This window comes from Cyanistes caeruleus, chromosome 1 (assembly GCF_971803275.1).
Source record: "Cyanistes caeruleus chromosome 1, bCyaCae1.hap1.1, whole genome shotgun sequence".
NCBI classification, from domain to species: Eukaryota; Metazoa; Chordata; class Aves; order Passeriformes; family Paridae; genus Cyanistes; species Cyanistes caeruleus.
This window is the reverse complement of record NC_141701.1, coordinates 139,567,280-139,588,083: the sequence shown is the minus strand read 5'-3', so window position 1 is coordinate 139,588,083 and position 20,804 is coordinate 139,567,280. Positions and strand designations below refer to the sequence as shown.

At 40.8% G+C, this 20,804-nt stretch overlaps 1 protein-coding gene across 15 annotated transcripts in view; it reads left to right on the top strand.

Annotated features, from left to right (window-relative positions):
• CUL2 (cullin 2) overlaps positions 1-20,804 on the top strand; it is an 84,788-nt gene that overhangs the window by 51,923 nt on the left and 12,061 nt on the right. The window contains exon 23 of one of the 15 annotated variants that reach the window (XR_015279410.1): positions 1,267-1,369. The exons of the other annotated variants lie outside the window; for them this stretch is intronic. The gene's annotated coding sequence lies outside the window, so the exon portion shown is untranslated. The remainder of the gene's footprint in view (positions 1-1,266; positions 1,370-20,804) is intronic. 15 annotated transcript variants of the gene reach the window in all.

The following is a 20,804-nucleotide window of genomic DNA, read 5'->3' as shown; positions in this document are numbered from 1 at the left end:
ATGGAGTGAAAGCACCAGGGGAAAAATGTCTGAAATCCTCTTATATGATTATTAAAACAAAAATACACACACACACGAAACCAGCGAAGTCTTAGACTGGGGTGCCACAGGGAACTGGCAAGAGAACAGCCTGTTCTAGTTGGATGCTTGCTTTGATATTAGATGGAAGCTGTAACAAAGCAAATATCCCAGGACTGCTTACAGGTCTCTGTGGAGAAGCTGACCATGAGTCTATTGGCCCCTTTCTCCTTCCACGGCTGAGCCCAGCTAACTTCCAGCTCTCATCACTACCCCTCTCCAGTCACACTGCCCAGTCTTTGTGCCTGTCAGATTATTATGAAACCTCATGCTCATTTCTTCCTAACCTTCATGAGATTAATTTCTTGGCCTTTCCACCCAAATATCATTTGTCATCTACAATTGCACCCGTGTCTCTGGAATCTCTATGGGTTCCACAGGATTAACATTCTCTCTTGGGTGTCTTGCTTGCTTGCACTGGCCTCCTGTGCACACACGCTTTTAGCACTACCAAGAGACATCAGTATGTGCATTTTCACCAGAGTCTAGCTAGCATTACTACAAAGTTTTAGAAATAGATTGAGAAGTCCTTAGGAATACAACCTTCTTTTCTGGCTTCTTTCTTTAGCAGCAATTCAAAGGCACCTGCATCCCTTCTCAGGTAGCATTAGTAACTGTAGGTTCCACAGTGGGAGACTGAATTGCTGTAGTTGTATGAAGCTGTCTGAGAATACATGGTGGGATGGAACGACATAGTTTACATTTCAGGATGTTCCCATTAATGTTACTCTCCACTGTGCTCTATGGATCCTTAAAGGTGAGGAATTACTTTAATTTTGTGTAAATTGCATCTAGTTTATGGGGCTGAGGCCAGTGATTATACACAGAAGATGAAATATAGTGTAATGAAATAAACATGCATAAAATTGCATGAGAATATGAAATCCTAGGTGAGAGAAGCTAAAGGGAAAATAGAATGAAGCTGAATGGCAGAATTAATACCATTAGATTTGACAGGCCAGGTTCATGTGCATTCTCTTTCCCAAAAGGAAATGGATAGGTAGAGGAGACAATTTGGACTCCAGGCTTTAATCTGAAACTTGTTAGGCAAATAATGAAGATTTGGTAAGAACCATCTAAGTACATAATTACTGCAATAATGAATGACCTTGCTCTGCCACATACCTGCTGGTGTCTTGGAGCATGGTGACAATCCCTGAGTGTCTTTACTCCTCTGGATATTTCCAGGAGCAGAAGGAAGCCATGGTGGCTGCCCAGCTGAAGAAGGTGGCAATGAGTCAGGCTTGGCCTTTTGGATCTGCTGCCAGCATGCAAAAACCCCAGGCAATGAGTATGTTAGTTCTTACTGTGGATGAAAAGTCTATGGCAGTACCCAAGCCCATCCTGGTTTTGGAACCACTGATAACATACCATTAATGTGAGCCAAAGCTCACTCCCTGGCTTAACTGTGGGTTGGATTTCTCCTTTGGTGCAGCCTTGCCTGGAAGAGCTCCTTATAGCTCTGCTGCTGTAACTGTCAGCTACAAGAGCATGAGGGGCTGGTCCCTGAGCCCTGACCTACTTGGTAGAAGAGCTGTAGGACTGTAGAGTCTCCTTGAGCACCTCAGGGTTTTGAGTGATATCATTTGATTTAAAAATATTTGAATGATAAATATGAACAAGGAGGAGGTGGGGGGAGCATAAACAACACATAAACAATCTGGGGACATAAAACAGCTACAATAAGGGATGGTTGGGTGAACTGAAAGATATTTCAAGCTGAACATGAGGAAAACCTTCCTTACTATGATTTTTAGCTATACAACAGCATTCCAACATTTTGGATACTTAGACCTAGAATGTAACAAACAATAAGAATGCAACTCAAGAGAGGCATTTGGCAGAGCTGAGTGAACTAGACCTCTACCATTTCTAATATTTTTTGAGTGAGATGCTATGGAAGCACAACCAAAGGGCTCTGAGGACCTTTGTTCTTTGTCCTTTGCAGATACTACATGCAAGATCAAAAAGAAATTAGATTCGTTGTCTTAAATAAAATTACCCTTGTTTGTGTCTTTCTAAATGGGCTGCAGAATAGTTGCAGTTATTTTAGAGAACTCAATTATTTTCTAAATCTCTATTGAAAGCAAAAGCCTTTCCTTTAATTATTTAGGTTTTGTTTTATTGAGTAGACTGTTTATAAACATAAACAGTTTTGTATTTAATAACAAACTTTGAAATTCAGTGTGTAGGAATTGTTAAAATTTGTGTTTGTTAAATTAATATATTCTTTTATCTAGGAAAAAAAAATTCCATTATTTTAGCAGCATGTATAATCCTTTTTTGATGTCAAGAGATGTCTAACTTCAGAAGTCTAGAGAGTAAAGGTTTGTACCTGAGTTACTCATCTTCCACCCTTGTATAGTCAATAGGAAAAAGTAGGTACTCTGTGGTTTCCTCTCAGCTGTTCGGGCTCCTTTCAGTGAAGAAATGCTCCAGAGATGCTACTGAGTGGATGTGTACCACAGTGAGAGGAGTGCTGAATGAATGCACACGGACACTACGTTCACGTAGATGAATGCTGTGCTGGAAGCTTGGCCATGAGGAATGCTATGAGGGCAAAAACAAGTCTGGGCCCAAAACTTGGAAAAGACCTTGGAATTTCTCAGAGTATTTGGGAATGTTTAGGGTTGGAACAAGACCCAGGAGCAGCTGTAGGAAATCAATTATCAGGATGCTGTAAGAAGAGGGGGCTTATTGTGATTGGCTTTGGTTGTGGGGGTTGGACATGCAGAAGAGGACATGAGCTGACAGACGCAGCCTGCTCCTCCCAGGGCTCAAGGCAGTAATCCTTCACGAAGCTCAGGCTGCTGCTGCTGCCTCGATTACTGAGATAAAGCTCTGTTCCTTGAGCTAATGGAATAATGCAATTAGGACAAGGCACTGCTCATAAACGCTTATATCCTTTAAAGGGCTGGTTGATAATGAAAAAGAAACACCTGCCATGCCAGGTATAGAACCTGCCTGACCAAGCCTTGCTGTGCTGGAGAGACACCATGTTGTACCTGCCCATGGCTCTGGAATGGGAAGGACAGATTTGTAGACAGGAATTAGGGAAGAGGTGGGAGCAGAGGAGAACTTCATAAAGGTTATAGATGTGAATGGTGTGGAAATGATAAGCAGGGATTAAGTTCTTTTCAACAAAAACTATGCAACACCAAATGAAGCTAGCAAGAGCCAGGCTAAAAGCAATAAATAGTAAAGTGGATTTTCATAGGATGGGTAATTGAGTGGTTAGACACTTTGCCTAAAGGATGTAGTGACTGCTGGAAGTTCTTGTGGCTCAGGAGGAGACCAGACAAGTTTATGGAACTCTGTGAAGCGCTACTAATACTGAAGAAGCCACATCTGGCCAAGAAATCCCTGAAAAGGCCTGGAGACAGGGAGAATATTGGCAGAAGTATATGTTCTCACACTCTGATCTGGGCTAGTGCTAAGGAGTGAAGGTACTGGGTTATAGAGGGACCTTAGTGCTGACTTATGTAACCACTCTTAAGCGTTCTCTCACCTCCAGAAAACTATTTAATCTTCCTTGATTTGGTAACTTTTTTTTTCCAAAGCAATTTTGCATGTTCTTCATACCATAGAGCCATGTTTTCTTTTCCTGTCATGTTATAATAATGATTTGTTTTTCTGGCTTTACTTATATTTATTTTTAAAATGAGATATTCATCTCAGGGGAACAAAACTCATTAAAAAAAAACTCATTCATGCCAAAGCACTTCTGGGAGATCTGTTTTTGTACTTTAGAAGATGCAAAAGTAAATTTAACTTGCTGAGGTCAGACTTTCATCTTGTTTTCCAAAATAAGCTACAAAGAGCTGTTTACATTATTGTTATAAAACAATGTGTGCATCGACAGCTTTCAGCTTTCTGTCCTGCCTACTGGGACTCCTGTTGCTATCTCCGTGGGGAAAACAGGGTGGTAGAGTGTAGAGATGGACATAAATTCATGGAAAGTGAGGGCTGATAGCATGGCTAGAGCACACTGCCCAGTATGAAGGAAAACCTTTCAAATCTGTATCATTAATCTGTTTTCACAATGGGAAGAATTGAGTTAGAAGATCTGTTTTTAATATTTTGAATATGGTGTCTATTTGCTGTTATGCAACTACAATTGTAAAATCCCAGGCAATTGTCTCAAAATGAAATTGTTTCTGAATGTCCATATTTGAACCCTTGTAGCAGAGATGCTGGGTACTCACACAAAGCACTGCAGTCCCTGGGATGTCTGTTTTGGATGGGAAAATCCTCTATGAAGCGCAAAATTCACTGGCAGTGAGATGCTTGATTTTCTGGTTGGAAATGTTAAAATCAGCATATTCTCAACAGTTTTGGCCTTTATCATCCTCTGCTTCACAGACTCACTGAGAAATGGGTAAGGTTATCTGCTCAGCTCAGGGTTATTGAGAAGAAAAGCCAGTATTCACAAAGTTTTTATAAATAATTGGCTAATACTGAGCCTAATGCAAAGACACCTAGTGCAGTGTAAGGAAGGCTTGGGACACTGCAGTGAATGTCTCTTGAGTGAGATAATAAGCATTTGGTGCCTCAGGAATTCTGTGACAAGATCACCATGTGGTTGTGCAATCTCAGTTCTACTTGCATTTGTCCTTTTTTTGTGACAGTACAGTTACATTTTATTCACTCTGCCACCTTTCAGAAATTAAGATTGTACAGGCATTTGAAAATGACACCTTGAGGAAAGTGCATGGGTACACAGAGGGCTTTTCTCAGTGAAGCCTTTAGGGATTTAAAATACCTCTTTTATGGGAGTGATGGTGCTCATACTGTTGCAATGGAAAGGTATTTATTTTAGCAGTAAGGGCAGCTGTATAAATGCATAGGCAGTGTAAGTATACCCAACTCAGAAATAAGCCACAAGAAGCCAAACCAAACCTATACTTGTTATGAGTTAAAAGCTATCCTCAAAGAATGCAATGAGCTTTTGTCCTTGGTGGCAGCAGATAATAACATACCAGTGGTGACTGATACCTGGAAAAATTACCCTGTGTAAGGAAGGTTTCAGCAGAGTGTGTGCAATGACCTGTTGTCACAACCTGCTGGCACTCCTCACTCCCACAGGCAATGTTGCGTTACTCAGTCTGGAAATCAGGCAAGGAGAAGTAAAGACCAACCTGCTGTCCTGGAAAGCAAATGTCTATTTCTCCTTTTCCTGGTGGAGAACGCTTTCTGCCTGGTCAGTAGATGCCAAAATTAGCAGGGAATGTGTAGGGTGAGCTGACTAACCTCCAGAGTAAAATGCCTTTGGTGTGACAGCAGAGAGCCAGGATGAAAACTGATGTTAGTCCCTGCAGTGCTATGCTGGTGTGTGTTGCAGGAGCCTGCTCCCAGTACTCCTGCTCCAGTGTCCTCCCTGCAGGAATGCAAATCCCCAGGTGATGCAGGGTGAGATATTTATGCAAATTGAACTTCAAATCTCTATGTTTAAGGCTCCCATTTGTGTTATTTGCTCTTGCACATTATTTAGTTTGCCAGTATTAGGCCAATTAACTATAAGTTCCTGAAAATAACTTTTGAAAATACCTGGCCTGCCTTTTTTGGCTGTCAGAAATAGACATGATGCATAGTTTTAAAGTCATCTGAATGTATTACTGAAAGGATTAGAATTATTCCAAATTTTTGAAGATGAGTAAGAAAATTACCCTTTCCTTCAAATTGATTCTCTAGCAACAGCAGTTTGAATCAATATGGTTAAAAGTTTCTATTAATCTTCATCTTTTCTGGACTGCTGTTTTTCCTGGTTTTGAAACAGCAATCAGTGAGACTGTTGTAGATGCCATGTATAGTATAGACTCCACTCCATACTCTTTTCCTCTGAGGCTCATGGAAAGCACATGGACTTTGTACCCAGAGATTTAACAGATGCCATGATCAATCACCTTGTGAGACCTTTGTGTATCCTGCAGAGCTCTTAGTTTCTTACAGACTTTGTTATTCTTCATGCAATTATATCAGACAACTTGACATAACAAAAACAGATTTAAGGCCAAGGAATGAGATTGCTCGGTCCACTGAACCATTGCTTTAATTCCTCCTCACCAACCACCTGCTACTCTTTGCTTTATTTTCTTATTTTTCTGCACAGCCACGGGCTGAAGTTCATGCTTAGTCCAAATAACTCAAACTCCAAAAAACATGAGTTGGACATTCCTAAAAAAGCCTCACATACCTGCTTAAGCAGGCGCCTAAAATCTCAGTAGGATTATCACTGAGCTATCGGGTTTTACTCTAGGCTGAAGTGATGCAATCTGGTGGAGGGACATCAGCCTTTCCAATCCATTTCTTGCTGCCAGGAGTATTTCTGTCTAGTGTGCATCTTGCTTACTGACAGGGAAGCACAGACTCCTCACCAGCACGATTTGGGCACCAGGAGCACCTGGGACTGATCCTTCAGAGGAAACTCAGATTAGCAGCATCTGATATTCCATTCTTTGAGAAAGGTGAATGTTGCCTGTTTTTGTGCAAAGGAAAGTCAGCGGTATTCAAAGGCAAACCAAGATGTTCTCTGTGTTTGAAAAACAAAAGAACACAAAAACAAGCCCTGAAAGCACTACAGCAAGCAAACAAGAAAAACTTACAGCAGATAAGGTATAGTAGGGCAACCCTCTTGTGGGAGATGAGACCTTTTGGATATAGTCACACAAACAAATAAACAAACCATAAAACCTGTCTGCAGTTAGGCAGTACAGGTTCAGTGATTACTCAAAAATATTTGGTTTTTGAATTCTCTCTGCTGGTGTCATTCTGCTTATGCAACACTGAAGTCTCAGAAGCCATAAAAAGATCTTATATCAAATACAAATGGAAAGCAGAGGGTGCTGTAATTCCCCTGCTGCCCCTGCAGTCATACTCCCTGAGATAGTCTGGAATTCCTCAGCAGAGAGCCTGAAGCTGCCATTTAGCTCAACTGATGATCCTGATATGCTGAAAATATTTATTCAAAATATTCAAATATAGATTTGTGATTTGTTAGGGGGTAAGCATGTTGTCAGCCAGATCATTTATTTTAATGTAATTTTTTCCATGTCTGCCACATGCTATGTGTAGGTAACTGGGAGCTGTGGTTGACCAGTTGCTGTGTGCAGGGTATAAATCAAGGGAAGCTCATTTTTGGAACTGGACTTCTCTAGGAGAGGCTCTTGAAGCTTCACTTCATAGCTGAAGTTTTCTGTTTAAGTCCAAGGGCCACCCAGTGTTGGGTACTTGGTGCTGCCTGGCAGTTAAGAGAAAAAATACCAGTGTTATAGTGCAAAGTGGTGTTGCAGGTGGCAGCTGGCTGTGGGCTTGAGTTCATCACAACCTGCTCTGATTGATCAAGGGTAACATAGTTAATAATTCTGGTCTACACTGGTGCACTCACACTTCAGAACAAGTAGTAAACAAATATCCAGGTGCTCACCTCCTTTGCTCCAGGTTATCTGCAGTTATAGGAATGCCTTCAATTGAAGGTTCGTAATTTTAAAACCTACCCACTTCTGTGTAGTGCTGCAACCCATGGAAGTCGGAATCTTGTCTATTGTGGTTTCATGACCCAGCCCTCCTCTGATTGCCAGCTGATGTATTGAAATGACAGACAATGTAAAAGCGGTCAGAAGAACCAATTTCCAGTTGTCTCATGATCATCTTTCTTTTCCCTGTGCTCATCACTGCTTTCACTAATCATCTTTTTATCAGTTACCCCAAGTTCTCCCTCTGGCTTCTATTTGTAATCTCTTACTGAAATTTGAGAGTCAAAACTAAGCTGCTGTTGTTGGCATCTCTGCTGTCAACTTTGTTTCAGGAGTCTAAAACTAAGTGTGATCTTTGTCTCCTTGCTCCTTTTGAAGGTATACACCAATCATGTATCAATTAATTTGGTTAGTATGTACAAATTCCCTTCTTTTCTGTGTGCCCAAACTACCAAAATCTTTATCTGAGCATCTTTTCTTAAGTCCTATAACCTTCCTACCCTCAGGATGGAGTTATGTCTGACTGCTAAGTTAATCTTGTATCTCTTCAGCACCAAAAGGGGAAGTTTTTTCTTGCCTGCTCCCAACCTGATTCCTTCCCCTTCCTTGACACATTCTGCCGCCTGCCAGACCCTGAGTTCAGCCTGACAGAAAGTTCTCTACTGCTTGTTGCTGGATTTGTTTTCTGCCTGCTTAGTGAGTTGAATATTCTGATCATGGGGTCCAACAAGCACTCGAGCCAAGGCAAAGCAAGGAGCAACATCAAGAAATGAGAATGTGGCAAACTGGAAGAATGTTTTCATGCTGAGGATTATGAGCCCAGCTCAAACTCCGCTGTTGAACTTCAGCCTCCACTGACTGATGAGGCCTTGCACAGTCCTCATGGTGCAAAGCTTCTAAGCTTGTCTCCTTGCCTGTCACTTTGGGCACATTCCTTCTTAATGTTCCTTTCTCATTTCAGCATACGAAGCTTAAACTTCTTGTCTTCACCTTGAATGCCATCAGAGTTCTGCTTCTCTCTGTTATCTTTTCCTGTCCTAACCCATAACTTTCATTTTACCAATGATACTTTCATTTTCCACCCACTTACCTTTTCTTTTTTTTTTATATAAAGATGTGTGTGTGTATATATATATATATATATATATATATACATACATACATACATCTGTTTCATATTTGCCTGTGTATGCAAAAGATCCCTCCCCCAGTTCATCAGCAAGATGAAAACCCTCTCCCCAAAATATGCATCTTGGAATGAAAATAATTAATAACCATCATGTAGGACAAATGAAAGAAGCTACTTTTTATGGTTTAGATGGGTAAGGAGAGTAATGATTTTTTAGTTTAAATACTCTCCTCAAATCTCTTTTATCTTAAAGAGTCAATTTTGTGCAACAGAGATTATGTATTGCATGTATTTTGGGGCCCATTACACAGTAGGGACCTGACTCTGATGCTTGTACCAAGCAGAGAAATTCCATAACAACAAATATAAGTGAAGGAAGTCAAATAAAATGACATCTGTCTTCAGTGCTTGAAAACAGAGAATCATTGAAAGTGTTTTTTGAAGTTTGACTTTTCTGAAAAATTATTTTGCATTTCATTGGGCTGGGGTTTTTTTGCCTAATCTAAGCAGCAGCCTGTGCTGGCAGCAGTGGAGGCGTTCCCATCAGACAAGTTTTCAAAATAGAACTGCCACAGGAATTCCAGCTGTCACCCTACTCGCCATGTGGCCTTTGTTGGCGATGCTCTGGAGAGCTTCTCATTTAGGAGAGGTGGTGGTTGTCAAAGAAACCCCTCACTGATGCCTTGTTCCGTTACTTGTTATATAAAATACATTTTTCAGTGTGTATGAGATCAAAGCATGGGTGGTTGTTGAAAATAATTTTGTCAAGAATTTTGAAAAGAAGCAGTACAGGTACAAAAGAAAGGATGGACAGCATTCAGGTAAATTCAGATTTGATCTGGCTTTCATGAGGGGCAGAGCAGCAGAAATAGGGGCAGAAGTTGAAATATGGAAGCTTCCATTCATAGTGCTCATCTCTGAGGCTGTCAGTGCTTCTGAGCAGGGTCACCTTAATAGGCTGGCTAAATTCCATGGCTGTCTTTTGTATATCCCAGTGTACTGTAGCCTGCACTATCTGGCAGTGGGGGTCTTTTGTATGACTTTCACTGGATAATTGAATGTGTGTGGGGTCAAATATTTGAGAATATCCATCAGCTTCTTTCCCTGAACAAGGTAGGAATAGAGTACCAGCAGGCAGCTGCCCAGCTGGGACTCTCTGTTCCCTTCTTCCTGACACCCCACCGATGGAGCCCACTGTTGATTTACTGGTGCAATGTACTTTTATTTTTCATCATTTTATACCCCTTGTGTTGTAACTCTGATAGGCTTGTAAAAGAAGGAACATGTTTGCAACAGCAAGAAATATGTGTGATTAGATCAGCCAATATAAAATGTGGTCAAGCTTTCCAGTTTGTGTGCATTTCAGCAAGTCTGATGCAGATAACACTGGAAAACCATTATTCCCAGGCTCCTGATATATCTGTTGGAGCAGCAAAACAGATCTAGGAGTCCTTCACCCTTCTAGAGTGTCTGACTCGTCACTCCATCCCTGCACTGACTGCTCCCTCAGAATGGGACTATACTGTAAAGCCAATGAAGTTCTGCAAGTCATTTTGAGGTAACCAGACAAAAAGTACTCTGTAATTATATTAATGAATTAGTTCATCCCTTGGAGAAGTGATGTTACCAGAGTTTCAGTACCAGGAGTATTGACTGATTGAAATGAAGGAAAACCATTTGCAGCACAGAAATAAAGCAGTAGGAGATAAGATGCTGAGAGAAATGCAATCAACATAAACTTGGTGTCCCTATTTATTCTGTACTATTCAGTACTACATCATATTTTAGTCATATTTAAACCAAAATGTTTTGTAAGTCTCCCTTCAGAGTTCAGAGTCAGATGTGAGAAGGAGTTACTGTTTTATAATACGTCTTGGGGAGGGGTAAATGATAACTCTGCTTTTTATTTATAATTCTCATGAGTTTGTTTTAGTATGTGGAGGTTGACTGGTTTCCCCCCTGTATGCTCTCCAAGGACCCCGGGCATGCTGCACAATGTACATCACATGCTGGCTGTAAAGTCTGATGGCTGAGGAATTAAGGGTATTTCTTATAGAGCTTCTGGGGGCAGACTGGTAGCTTTTGCATTTCTGGGTCTGGAAAGATGTGGTTGTAGTCAGTCCTCTGATCCTTCCCTTTTTTTTTTCTTTAAAGTCTGAAAGATTGAGTGTTTGCTTGAAAGCTCTGAGATTGGATTCTGGAGAAAGATCTGTCAGGGATGACTTTCTTCCCTATAGGCTGTATTTCTCTCCCATGTGACTGCCAGCTTGAGGCAATATGTGACAAACAGAAGTGTCTTTTTAACGGGAGTTTTCTTATTGCATGTGGTGATTGCTAGAGAATGAGCCCGATTACTTCTTGTATTTCTCATGCTCTGACGTGAAGGTAGCATTTATGCCTATTAGATTTAGTGGTGTTTAAGCCAAAGTACCGGTGTAAGAAGACATGAAAAGTAGAAGCTGAAGTTTTTCATAATATGTTTTCTTCAAAATTCTTTGTTTCCTCTATTTCTGCCCCCTCAGAGCGGGTAGTTGTCTAAAACATACCTAAAATTGAGACCTTCACAGCTGTGCAAATTGTGCAACAACCAACCATTTCAGGTGTCTAGAAAGGAAAGCTCCTTCAAGAGCAGGGGCTTTTTTGCAGAGTTAAAAAAAAGACATATTTAAAATTCTTCTGATCCTGCCTCATAGCATGAGCAGCTGTCACCACATCTGACTGGGAGCCTGAAGGATTAGAAGGAAAAAACTTTGTCCACTGCAGGAAGAAAAGTTCTTGCAGTAGTTTTAAGCCATTGTGCCTAGTGGAGGGAACACTTCCTAATTCCTCTTCACCCCCTTGAGCTTTATGTCATCCCCAGCTCTCACCTTGTCTATAAAATTTTCTGCCTTCATGGTTTCCTTAATTTTATGGAGATAATTTTGTTTTTCTAAAATGCTGTCTCCCAACACTTATTTACAGAGCTCCAACCCTGTCTGCATTGAGAGCTCCATTAAAAATTCCAGCCCAGCTCTGGCTGCCTATCCCTATCCCCCATAGCCACATCTCTGTGCTGGGTCTGCTTTGGGAAAAGAGCCCCCTTATCTCTACCTGAGCAAAACCAAGGCAAAGAGAAACAATTTGTAACAATAATCATGGTGCACAGAAGGTCATTGTATTAAATGTGGTATGTGTATCCTTTCAAAAGGATTTTTAAACTTAAGTCAAATCTATTTATATGGGATGCATATTGCAGCTAAAAGTATGTCTTGCAGCAGGAAAGAAAGCCCTAGAAGCTCAAGCAAGTAGTTAAAACACTGTAGAGCAGTAAGAAACACATCTTGTTGTGAAAACATATTAAAGCAAACTACCTAACTAGATTCAATCCTTATGTCTTCTTAATGCATGTTGCAAAAATAATTATGATTCTCTCTCTCTAATTTTCAAACTTCAGGAAATAGCAAGTTAGAAGAAGGGAATATCAAGTACATATGAGATGGGGAAATATAGGCTTGAGAGGGAGAAGGTCTGATTCCACATGGTTGTGTGTGATGCTGTTTTCTTAGTTTGCTTCTTCTAAGCATTGACAGCTAGCTTTCTGTATTTCTTTCCATATGTTTTGCTAATAATGCTGGTGGATTTATGTTGGGGAAGAATTTCACTGACTGCACAGTAAGACTGTTTCCTTGACATTTTTTGTTGAAGCTTTGACAAAAACACTTTAAATTTAAACTTTCATCTCAGACACTGCTGCTGTTTCTGCTGCTGAATTCAGAGTGAAACTGGCTTGATAAGAGTGGACCAAATTCAAAAGTGAGTCAGTTTTAATTGCTAAGTAAAATAAAATGCAAAACCTAAAGAATTTAGACATATACTATAAGTAACTCAAGATTAAAAATTGTCTTTTAATATTGTAGTTACAAGATGTTAACATTAATAACAATTATAGTTAGTAGTCTCATTAATACTAGCACAAGATGTTACTAATAATAATTAAAATATTTATTAAGTTTAAATTTAATTTTAAGTTTACATTCTAATAGTTGTCTCATCTTTTGGGCAGTGTCCCTAGTTTGTATTTAGTAATATATGTATTTAAAATCAGTATTTCCATATTGTGCCACACTATTGACATTTTCTTCTCTCTGACTTGTTGGTTACTAATGATGTGGACGTGTAGTGCTCACATAGTCAAACCTTACAGAGACTGAGGCAGTCTTCCTGCCAATGCAACATGGTATTTTAGGTTGAGTGAAGCCTTTCAGGAGAAAATCACTAAATAATTGATCTGCTTGTCTGTCTCAGTGAACCGTCATGCTCCACTTCACCAGTCTGTGCCTGGCTGAATTCACTGTGAAATGATGGCTGGAGCCAGCCAGCAGAGCCCAGAGGAGACAGCAGCAGCACCTGTCTCAACATGGACAGGTGGTACAGCTGTCCTTGCTCCACCAGGTCCTTGGGCACAGCTCCTGGGATCACAGAGGCAGGAAAGCTCTTTTGATCTACATCTCCTTTTTTTATTTTCATGGCAAACCAAAACACCTCTTGTTTAATCAAGACATGAGGCTATTTAACAAACTAACCTGCAATTTGCTTTAGCATCTCACCGATGTCTACTCAGGCATTTAGAAGTTACTTCTTGTTTTTTTAAACTCTGATGGGGGTCTTGTGCTGCTCTCCAAGCAGCAGCTGGCCTGTCAGAGCAGCAGGCAGCAGCAAAACAGCCTGGTGAGGCGTTGCAAGCAGTTTTCCTGCTGTTGCTGTGTTCACCAGGGTCATTCCATGGGGCCTGTTTCTGGAATGCAGGATGACGGCAGTGCTTATTCACCACTGGAAAGTATATTTGTAACATAGTTGAAGGGAGCAGCTGGTGCTTGCTGTGATCCCTGTAAAATTTATTGGCAAGGGAGTAGCAGTGAAAAGCAAGTTTCATGCAGAAATATTGTTTCAGAGACTCCATAGGTGACTGTGAGATTTCCTTTAGAAAGAAATATTTAGGAAAATATTTGTGTCCATATAGAAAATTTTCATAATGTCAAATTACTATAGGTTTTGCATGTTTATTTTAACCATATAATGCATTGTTCTCTGAGATTAATTACAAGGATTATATCTGAGATACACGAGGATCAGTACTAAGTATCCTGCCATGAAAGGGTGACATGGAGTTCACTTAGCAGCAGCACCAGAAGCAGAAGCACTCTGTCCTTCCTTCAGGTGTGTCTTTCAGACCATGTGTGTCTTCATACTGCGATGTCAGACATGGGATATAAGCTTCAAGAGATGCTCAGTGTAGCTGAGGCACCTGGTCACTGGGATGGGTCATATTTGGTCAGCATTAGTGTCTTTTAACAGGAGTGATGCAAGCTCTCTGTAGTGAGGACATAGCATGGAAGTGATTATGCAGCACAATAATGACCTGGCATTGAATTATTTTATTTTTTAAAAAGTGGGTTCTGGACACATCTATGCAGGCTCTTTTGTAAGCCATAATGAGCTACCAAGAACGTTGCTAGGTCTGTCCTTCAGAGGAAGTTTTTCAGAGCAAGCATTTGCTAAGAGCTGGGCAGCTCAGTGCAAAACTGAGGTTACACAGACACACAAAAAACCCCACAAAACCCCAAACCAACAGACAAAATATGTGCTTGCTGTATCTGTGATTGATTTGATTCCAGTATCAAATCACAACGGGTTGCCATGAGAGCAGGCTCCTGTGATTCTTAGAGTGGGTAATTCATGCTGTCTCAGTGAGCACTTCCATCCAAATCTGCAAGCTGCTGAAGTAACTTTGAGGAAAAACCTAAAGCAGTGCATATAAACCATATAATTTGTAAATATATATTTTAGGACTTTTCAAGAAGATTTATTAATTGAGCAAGACAAAATAAATTTCCTACTTGTGAAATTCCTGGACTTGCTGTTTACAAATCTATCACTCTGTAGCTACCATTTTATACCTAATGTAGCATATACACTCAATGGGCTGTCCCAAGACTCTGTGAAATGACTTAATGCTTCTTCATCAGAAAAGAGATATTAGAGAAGGAAATATAGACATTTGGTTTAGAGTTGAAATGAGTTCAAGGTAATGGAAACAAATAAAAGATTAAACCATAAGACTACAAATTATTGCTCAACTGAGCTAAGTGAAAGCATCAAATGTCAGAAGCAGAAATGTTTGTCTGTGTCACTGTTTTTTGTTTGCATGATATATGTAAATATGTCATCTGGTGGTGATGTATGGAGGGGGTGGATGGGGAGAGGGTTTCACCAGCAGCCAAGGATGGGCAGGGTCAGGCTGCTGCAGGGGCTGGCCATGGGAGAAGGACAGTGCAGCATTCTCAGAATAATGCAAGTTCTTTGAAGGGTAGCTTTTACCCAAAAAAAAGGCTTAGGGGGCTCATTTATCTCTGCTGCTGCTTTATGGGCAAAAAAATCCCCAAATCCACCAGGGCGTTAGAGATGTGAAACTGAAAAAACTGTCTGCTCCAATGGGGCTCCCCAGATATATACACTAATGTTGTTGTGCTCACAGTGTGGCTGCAAACCTGTCTGAAATTACATGAACTAATAATAATTTTATTTCAAGTTGTATTGATTGGTGATTTTTTTAATATTATATGGAATTTGGGGTTTATTTCCAGTGTACAAGGGGGAGATCAGCTTAATTTATTCAGCAGCCCATGAAGTGCATAGTCAATACCCGGGTCCTTAGTTTTATTACTTTTGTTTTATTTTTTATATCTATGTATTTTATATATATATATTTTATATATATTTATGTATATACATTATATTTTAATTTATTTTATATATATGCTATATATATTCTGTATTTACTAAGTCTTATTACTTTTACTGGAAAGTGAAACACACTGCATAAATTTGTGATGCTATTTTATGTTTATGGAAATAATACCTAAATTGTGTTATCTGGAAGACAAGGGATGAAACAACAGGAGGTTCCTTTTCATAGCCTCACTATTTGCTCTCCCAGCCCTCTGGTCAATATGGACTTTTGTTGCCTTTTTTGTGTTCTAAGTAGGACTTCAATCTTGTTTCATTTTGGCCTTTTTGCTGCCTTTTTTGCTTTTCTCAGAGCATTTCCACAAAGCCATAGACTTCATCTCCTTTCTAAAGTGTTCCTCACTACCACCTACATTGTTAAATTTCCAAAAACTGTAACAATTGCCTGATGCAGTAGTTTTTCTCATTTTGGCTAGTTTGTTCCTAAAAGGAACTTAGCAATTTCTTGTTTTTATTCTGAAAGAAGACTACTGGAATGGTCATGCTCTGCTTCTGTCAGGTTTTTTTAAACCTTCACAGTATTAACAAAAAGCTGTAATTTTTTTTAAGAAGTTCCTAATAATTTTTTTATCAATGATCATCAGATACTCTGTGCTTGGCAGGACAGATGCAGCTGAGAATACAAGGAACCTGTGTATTCCCAACCTTCCTGGGCTGGGTCCCTTCATCTTCTCTGCTCCCAGTGTTCCAAGTCAGCCCTGGGCAGAGAAGGCTGGGCAGGAGCTGTGGCAGCTCCTGGGCATTGTCCTGCCCTTGGGCTGCCACGGTGTCCATCCAAGCTGTTCTTGCTGCTTTTGAACTGGTACTGCTGGGGCTTTTTAGTCCACTCCAGATTGCTCCGAGAGCAGCAGTATCTGCTGCTCCTACTGGTTCTGACTACATGAGAATATTATAGAGACACAATCCTGCCCAGTTCAAAGGGGGTTTTGGTGGAAAAACAGTCAAAGGCTGCCATTTGTCACCCCTAAGGCCCTTGCCATGTGTTTGTGTGCCAGCAGAAGCTCCTTGCTGTGTAGTTGGGAAATTGATGTGTCCTGGTCTGCCTTGGGAGTGCAGGGCTGCATAGAAAAACAAGGGAAAACATGCAACTTTACAGGAAAAATAAGAAAAGTAGTTAGAAAAAGTAGGAGCACAGAAAATCTAGAGATGAAGGAATATTTTTGGTTCTTTAAAACCATCAGAGTATGATTCACAGCAGAGTGTGCAGTAAGGTGTGACAAGTAATAGTGACAGAGGAGATGTTAGGTCCTTCTGTATGATACAGAGTGGGAAAACTATCTTTTAGAAGATCTCAGGGTGAGATAGGATGTTAGCAGCATGATGGAAATCTTTCCTGGTAACAAAACCTGCAAATGAGAAAGCCCATGGGGCTTTTTAAGAAAGCCCATTTTCTGAAATGGAAGACAGGCAGTAGAGAGAGTGGTGATACATGAGAAACACTAAGAAAGAAAACTCATCTGGGTAAAGAAACCACCTGACCATCTGTACCAAGGAAAGTGTGCACATGGCATCCTCTTTGAGAGACTAATCCCCACAGAAAGGTAGGGCTTGCCATTAGTTTCAGAAAAGTATTTGTTTCAGTCTGATTTTAAAACTTGTAAAACTTTTAAAATTTTTATGTGCAACAAATCCTTAATCCAGATGCTTAACCAGGATCTGTCAGAGGTTTTATAAAGTAATGGGCAGTGTTAGAAAATTTTAGACAGAAGACAGGAGCTGCTTCATTTCATTATTTCATTTCTCTAAGAGATAATTTCAGTATCTCTTTTTATGGAATAGGGAGGCATGGGATGTCCCCCTCATCCTGAGGAGCTGAGCTGTTCTGGTAGCACCAAGCTTTTGTCCCAGCATCTGGTGGCAGCGAGGTTGTCACTATGTCATGTGCTTGTACTTTGCTGCTGGGTGGAGCTGGAAGTGTTGCTCCCACAAAGAAAACCAGGGGGCTTGGAAAATGTGATTTGCAATTCCCCTTCACTGTAGCTCTTTTTATTACTGGGATTTGGAATGTGTTGCAGTAAGGCAGCAAGTTCCTAAAAATGCATTACAAACAAATACATGGTTATACACTGGCTCAATTCCTTTGTTTTCCTCTATGGGGTTGACAGTATTTTCTTGAATGCAAGACAGCCTTATGCCCACAGGCTAAACTTCAGTGCCCTGAGACAGAAACACAAACTTTGACAAAGGGCTGAATAAGAAAACAGCCAAGGATTCCACCTCTGGGGCCCTTGTGCAGAAGGTCACTGGGCTGACACTTGGAAAGAGATGTCTATGTGCAGTGTTAGCTGGAAGGTTTGTATGTATAAATAGTGCAGTAACTGTGACTATGCCCTCTTTACTAGGGTTTTCCCCAGTGTTTTATGGACACTTATCCAGTCTCTTAATCAAATCGCTTTAACAGACTAAAGAAAACGAGTGTGACAGTGCAGAGTTTGGTGATGAGAATGACAGTAGATGGGCTAATTCTGATTAGCCTGGAGGTTTTAAGTCTGCACTAGAAATTTCTTTTTATCCTCCAGCACTGGGGGAGCTGGAAAAATGGAAATATGTAATATTACATCAGTCGTATAAATATTTAATGTGGTGCTGGAAGCTGTGAAGAAATGCCATGTGGAGATTCACACTAGAAATACTCTCTCTTCTGTAGTCTTCCCAAAAACATCTGCTCCTAGTTCTGAGGTTACAATGGTGAGCTAGATGGATCATGGTTCTTGACACAGTATGGCAGATTTTATGTCCTTATACATATGTGTTGGCTTACTCTGGCTTGTGGCAGTGGTGTGTTTCCAAAGTGCTTACGGGTTAACAAGGAGGAGTGAGCAAAACAGCTGTTCTATTTCTCCACAAAGTTGATTTATTTGTTCCTGGAAAAGCTCTTCTTTGTGAAGAATGTCCTGTAGGAATTTTGTTCCTGAGTACTTTTGATTCTTCATTACCTGCTGCTTTTGACCAAGTCGAGGAGATGGAGCAGAGATACTCAGAACTGCTCAGGGAGACACCTTCCCAGAATGCTGCTCCTGAGCACCTTTTGAGTTTATAGCATCGAGACATTCCCAGAGCCAGGGGAAAAAGGAGATTGAGAAAATAACCTCAAGACTAGAGTGATAGAAAAGTGATCCTCGTGTCACCTATCCAATCTCTGACTTGTACTCTCCCGTTGTGCTACGCCCAGCAAGCTGGCCCACTGCTCTGCTTTGGAAAAAGCGTGGTTACAAGTTGGGGCAGGTTAGTTTAGGCAACACTTGCTTTGAGAAGTCACTGCCTTCAGACGCCCATGCACACACCTACTGCTTTGTCCGTAAATAATTATATGTACATTAGATTACTCTGAATACTAATTATGACACACATTTAGTAAATTTGAATGAAATTGTGTGTCCATGTTATATTTGGAAATGGGTTTGGTTTTTTTTAAAGTTGAAAAAAAGGCCTGAGAGAGGCTGATTTCACTGATAACTTCTATAGTCCTCTTTCATCCACCTGTTCTGTCTTCTTGTAACACTTACGTGGCAAGAATTATTTCTATAGAATTTAAAATGCACCCAGTGCAGCTGCTCATCTTCAGCCACAGACATTACTGTCTGCAGGGCAGGAGGCAGCCTAAGAAAGGGCTGGCAGGAAAGCAGGGCACTTTATGAACCCTCCCTGTCTTGTATGCCAGCCATGCCTAGGAGAACCAGGGCCTTCCTATCACCTCTTCTTGTTTTTCCTACCTGAATAGTACATGCAATGAGAAATATTCTGTGTACCACAAATAAGCAATAATACTTACAGGATTAGTGTCACGGCGAGGAAGAGTTCATCCAGTTCTTACTGATAATCTGAGAATATCTTCCTTATAATTCATATGGAGAAGGAGGCATTTCTGAGTCTAATAACTTACATGAAAAGGCAGTGATCATGGAGCTTACAGCTCTTAAAATATCTGTCTCTGCCAGTGACTCACTCCATGGCCCTAAATGCCCCCCAGACTTCAGCTTCCTCCTCTGTCAATAGGGGAGATGAATACTTACTTGTGTTTAACTGGAGAGATGATGCAAGACTTAATTAGCTATGTTTGTCGAGAGCTCTGAAAATGTGGAAATGCCACTGCTCATGATTGTCTTGAGTAGCTGATAGCCTGGCTTGTCAATGTGTTACTGTCAGGCTCCTCTTCAGAAGTGAATGGGACACGTGAAATCTCCTGGGTTTGTTTGCCTGCCTCAGTGCACAGCTGAAGCTTGGCTTTACATGTCTAAGTAGGTGGACAGAAACTTGGTGGTTTCAGGAAGGAGGGTCACATCCCACCTCTCCTGGATGCACCAGTTCCAGGTTTCCTTTGAGGCCACGTTAGAGGAGGTGCTATGAGTGGCTGCCTCCTTAGCCTGAGGTTACATCTGCCTGCTCTACAGCTACGTTTTCTCTTCTGTTTTGTTAACACGACAGCTCACTGGTGGAGGCTATTAAGAAATTATGGCTCCTCTGGCAGGACTCTGGCAGCAGCTGTACCAGCAGAGAGCTGCCTTGAACTTAGAATAACAAATCAGAGAGAAACATCATCAAAGGAGAAAAACTTCCATGCCAGTGATCAGGACCTTTCAAAGCATGAGGGTTTTTTTGTAGTTTTTGGGGTTTTTTTTGATGAGGCTGTGCTCATTCAGTTATCCATGGGTTCAGCTCATTCTGAGCTCTCTCTTCCTGGGGCTCAAGCAACCCCTGGGGAAAACCCTTGTTCAGGGCTGGAAGGTTAGGCAGGCTGCAGGAGGGAGAGGACTCTCTTCCATGAGCTTGTCCTACCATACAACAGTGAAGTTTCACACACCCAGGCTGTAAAATGGTTCTCAGTGAACACTCAGGCCCAAATAGGGGCAGTTTTTCCTATAGATGTACAGGGAGAAAGAAACTAGGAACATGAGTTTTAGATACAACCATAGACCTTGGCATTTCTTCCCACCTCTGTTATACAGAAGCCTATATAACATTTTGGAGCTCATATTTCAAATGGTTGATGCATTTCATGTCCCATGCAGTTCATACATTGCCCACAACTTTAGTGCTGTTCATTAATATGAGGTTAAAGTCAGACTCCTTTGCAGAACAGGTGGAGTAACTCTGTGCAAGTCACAGAGACTTTCAGTAGCTGTAGGTTTGTGGTCCATGGACCTCTGAGGTGCTACCACTAAGAAACAGCAAGTAAAAACTTACTGTCAACAAGCTCTAAATTTTTATGGAAGCATCAAAAGAGACACTGATAGTTCTGTGGGGTCTACACACTGAAAGGGATTGAAACCACTAAAAGTTAAGCACCCTTAAGAAAGGCAAATGGACTGTGTGTATCAAGCTATCAAGCACAGATGGCC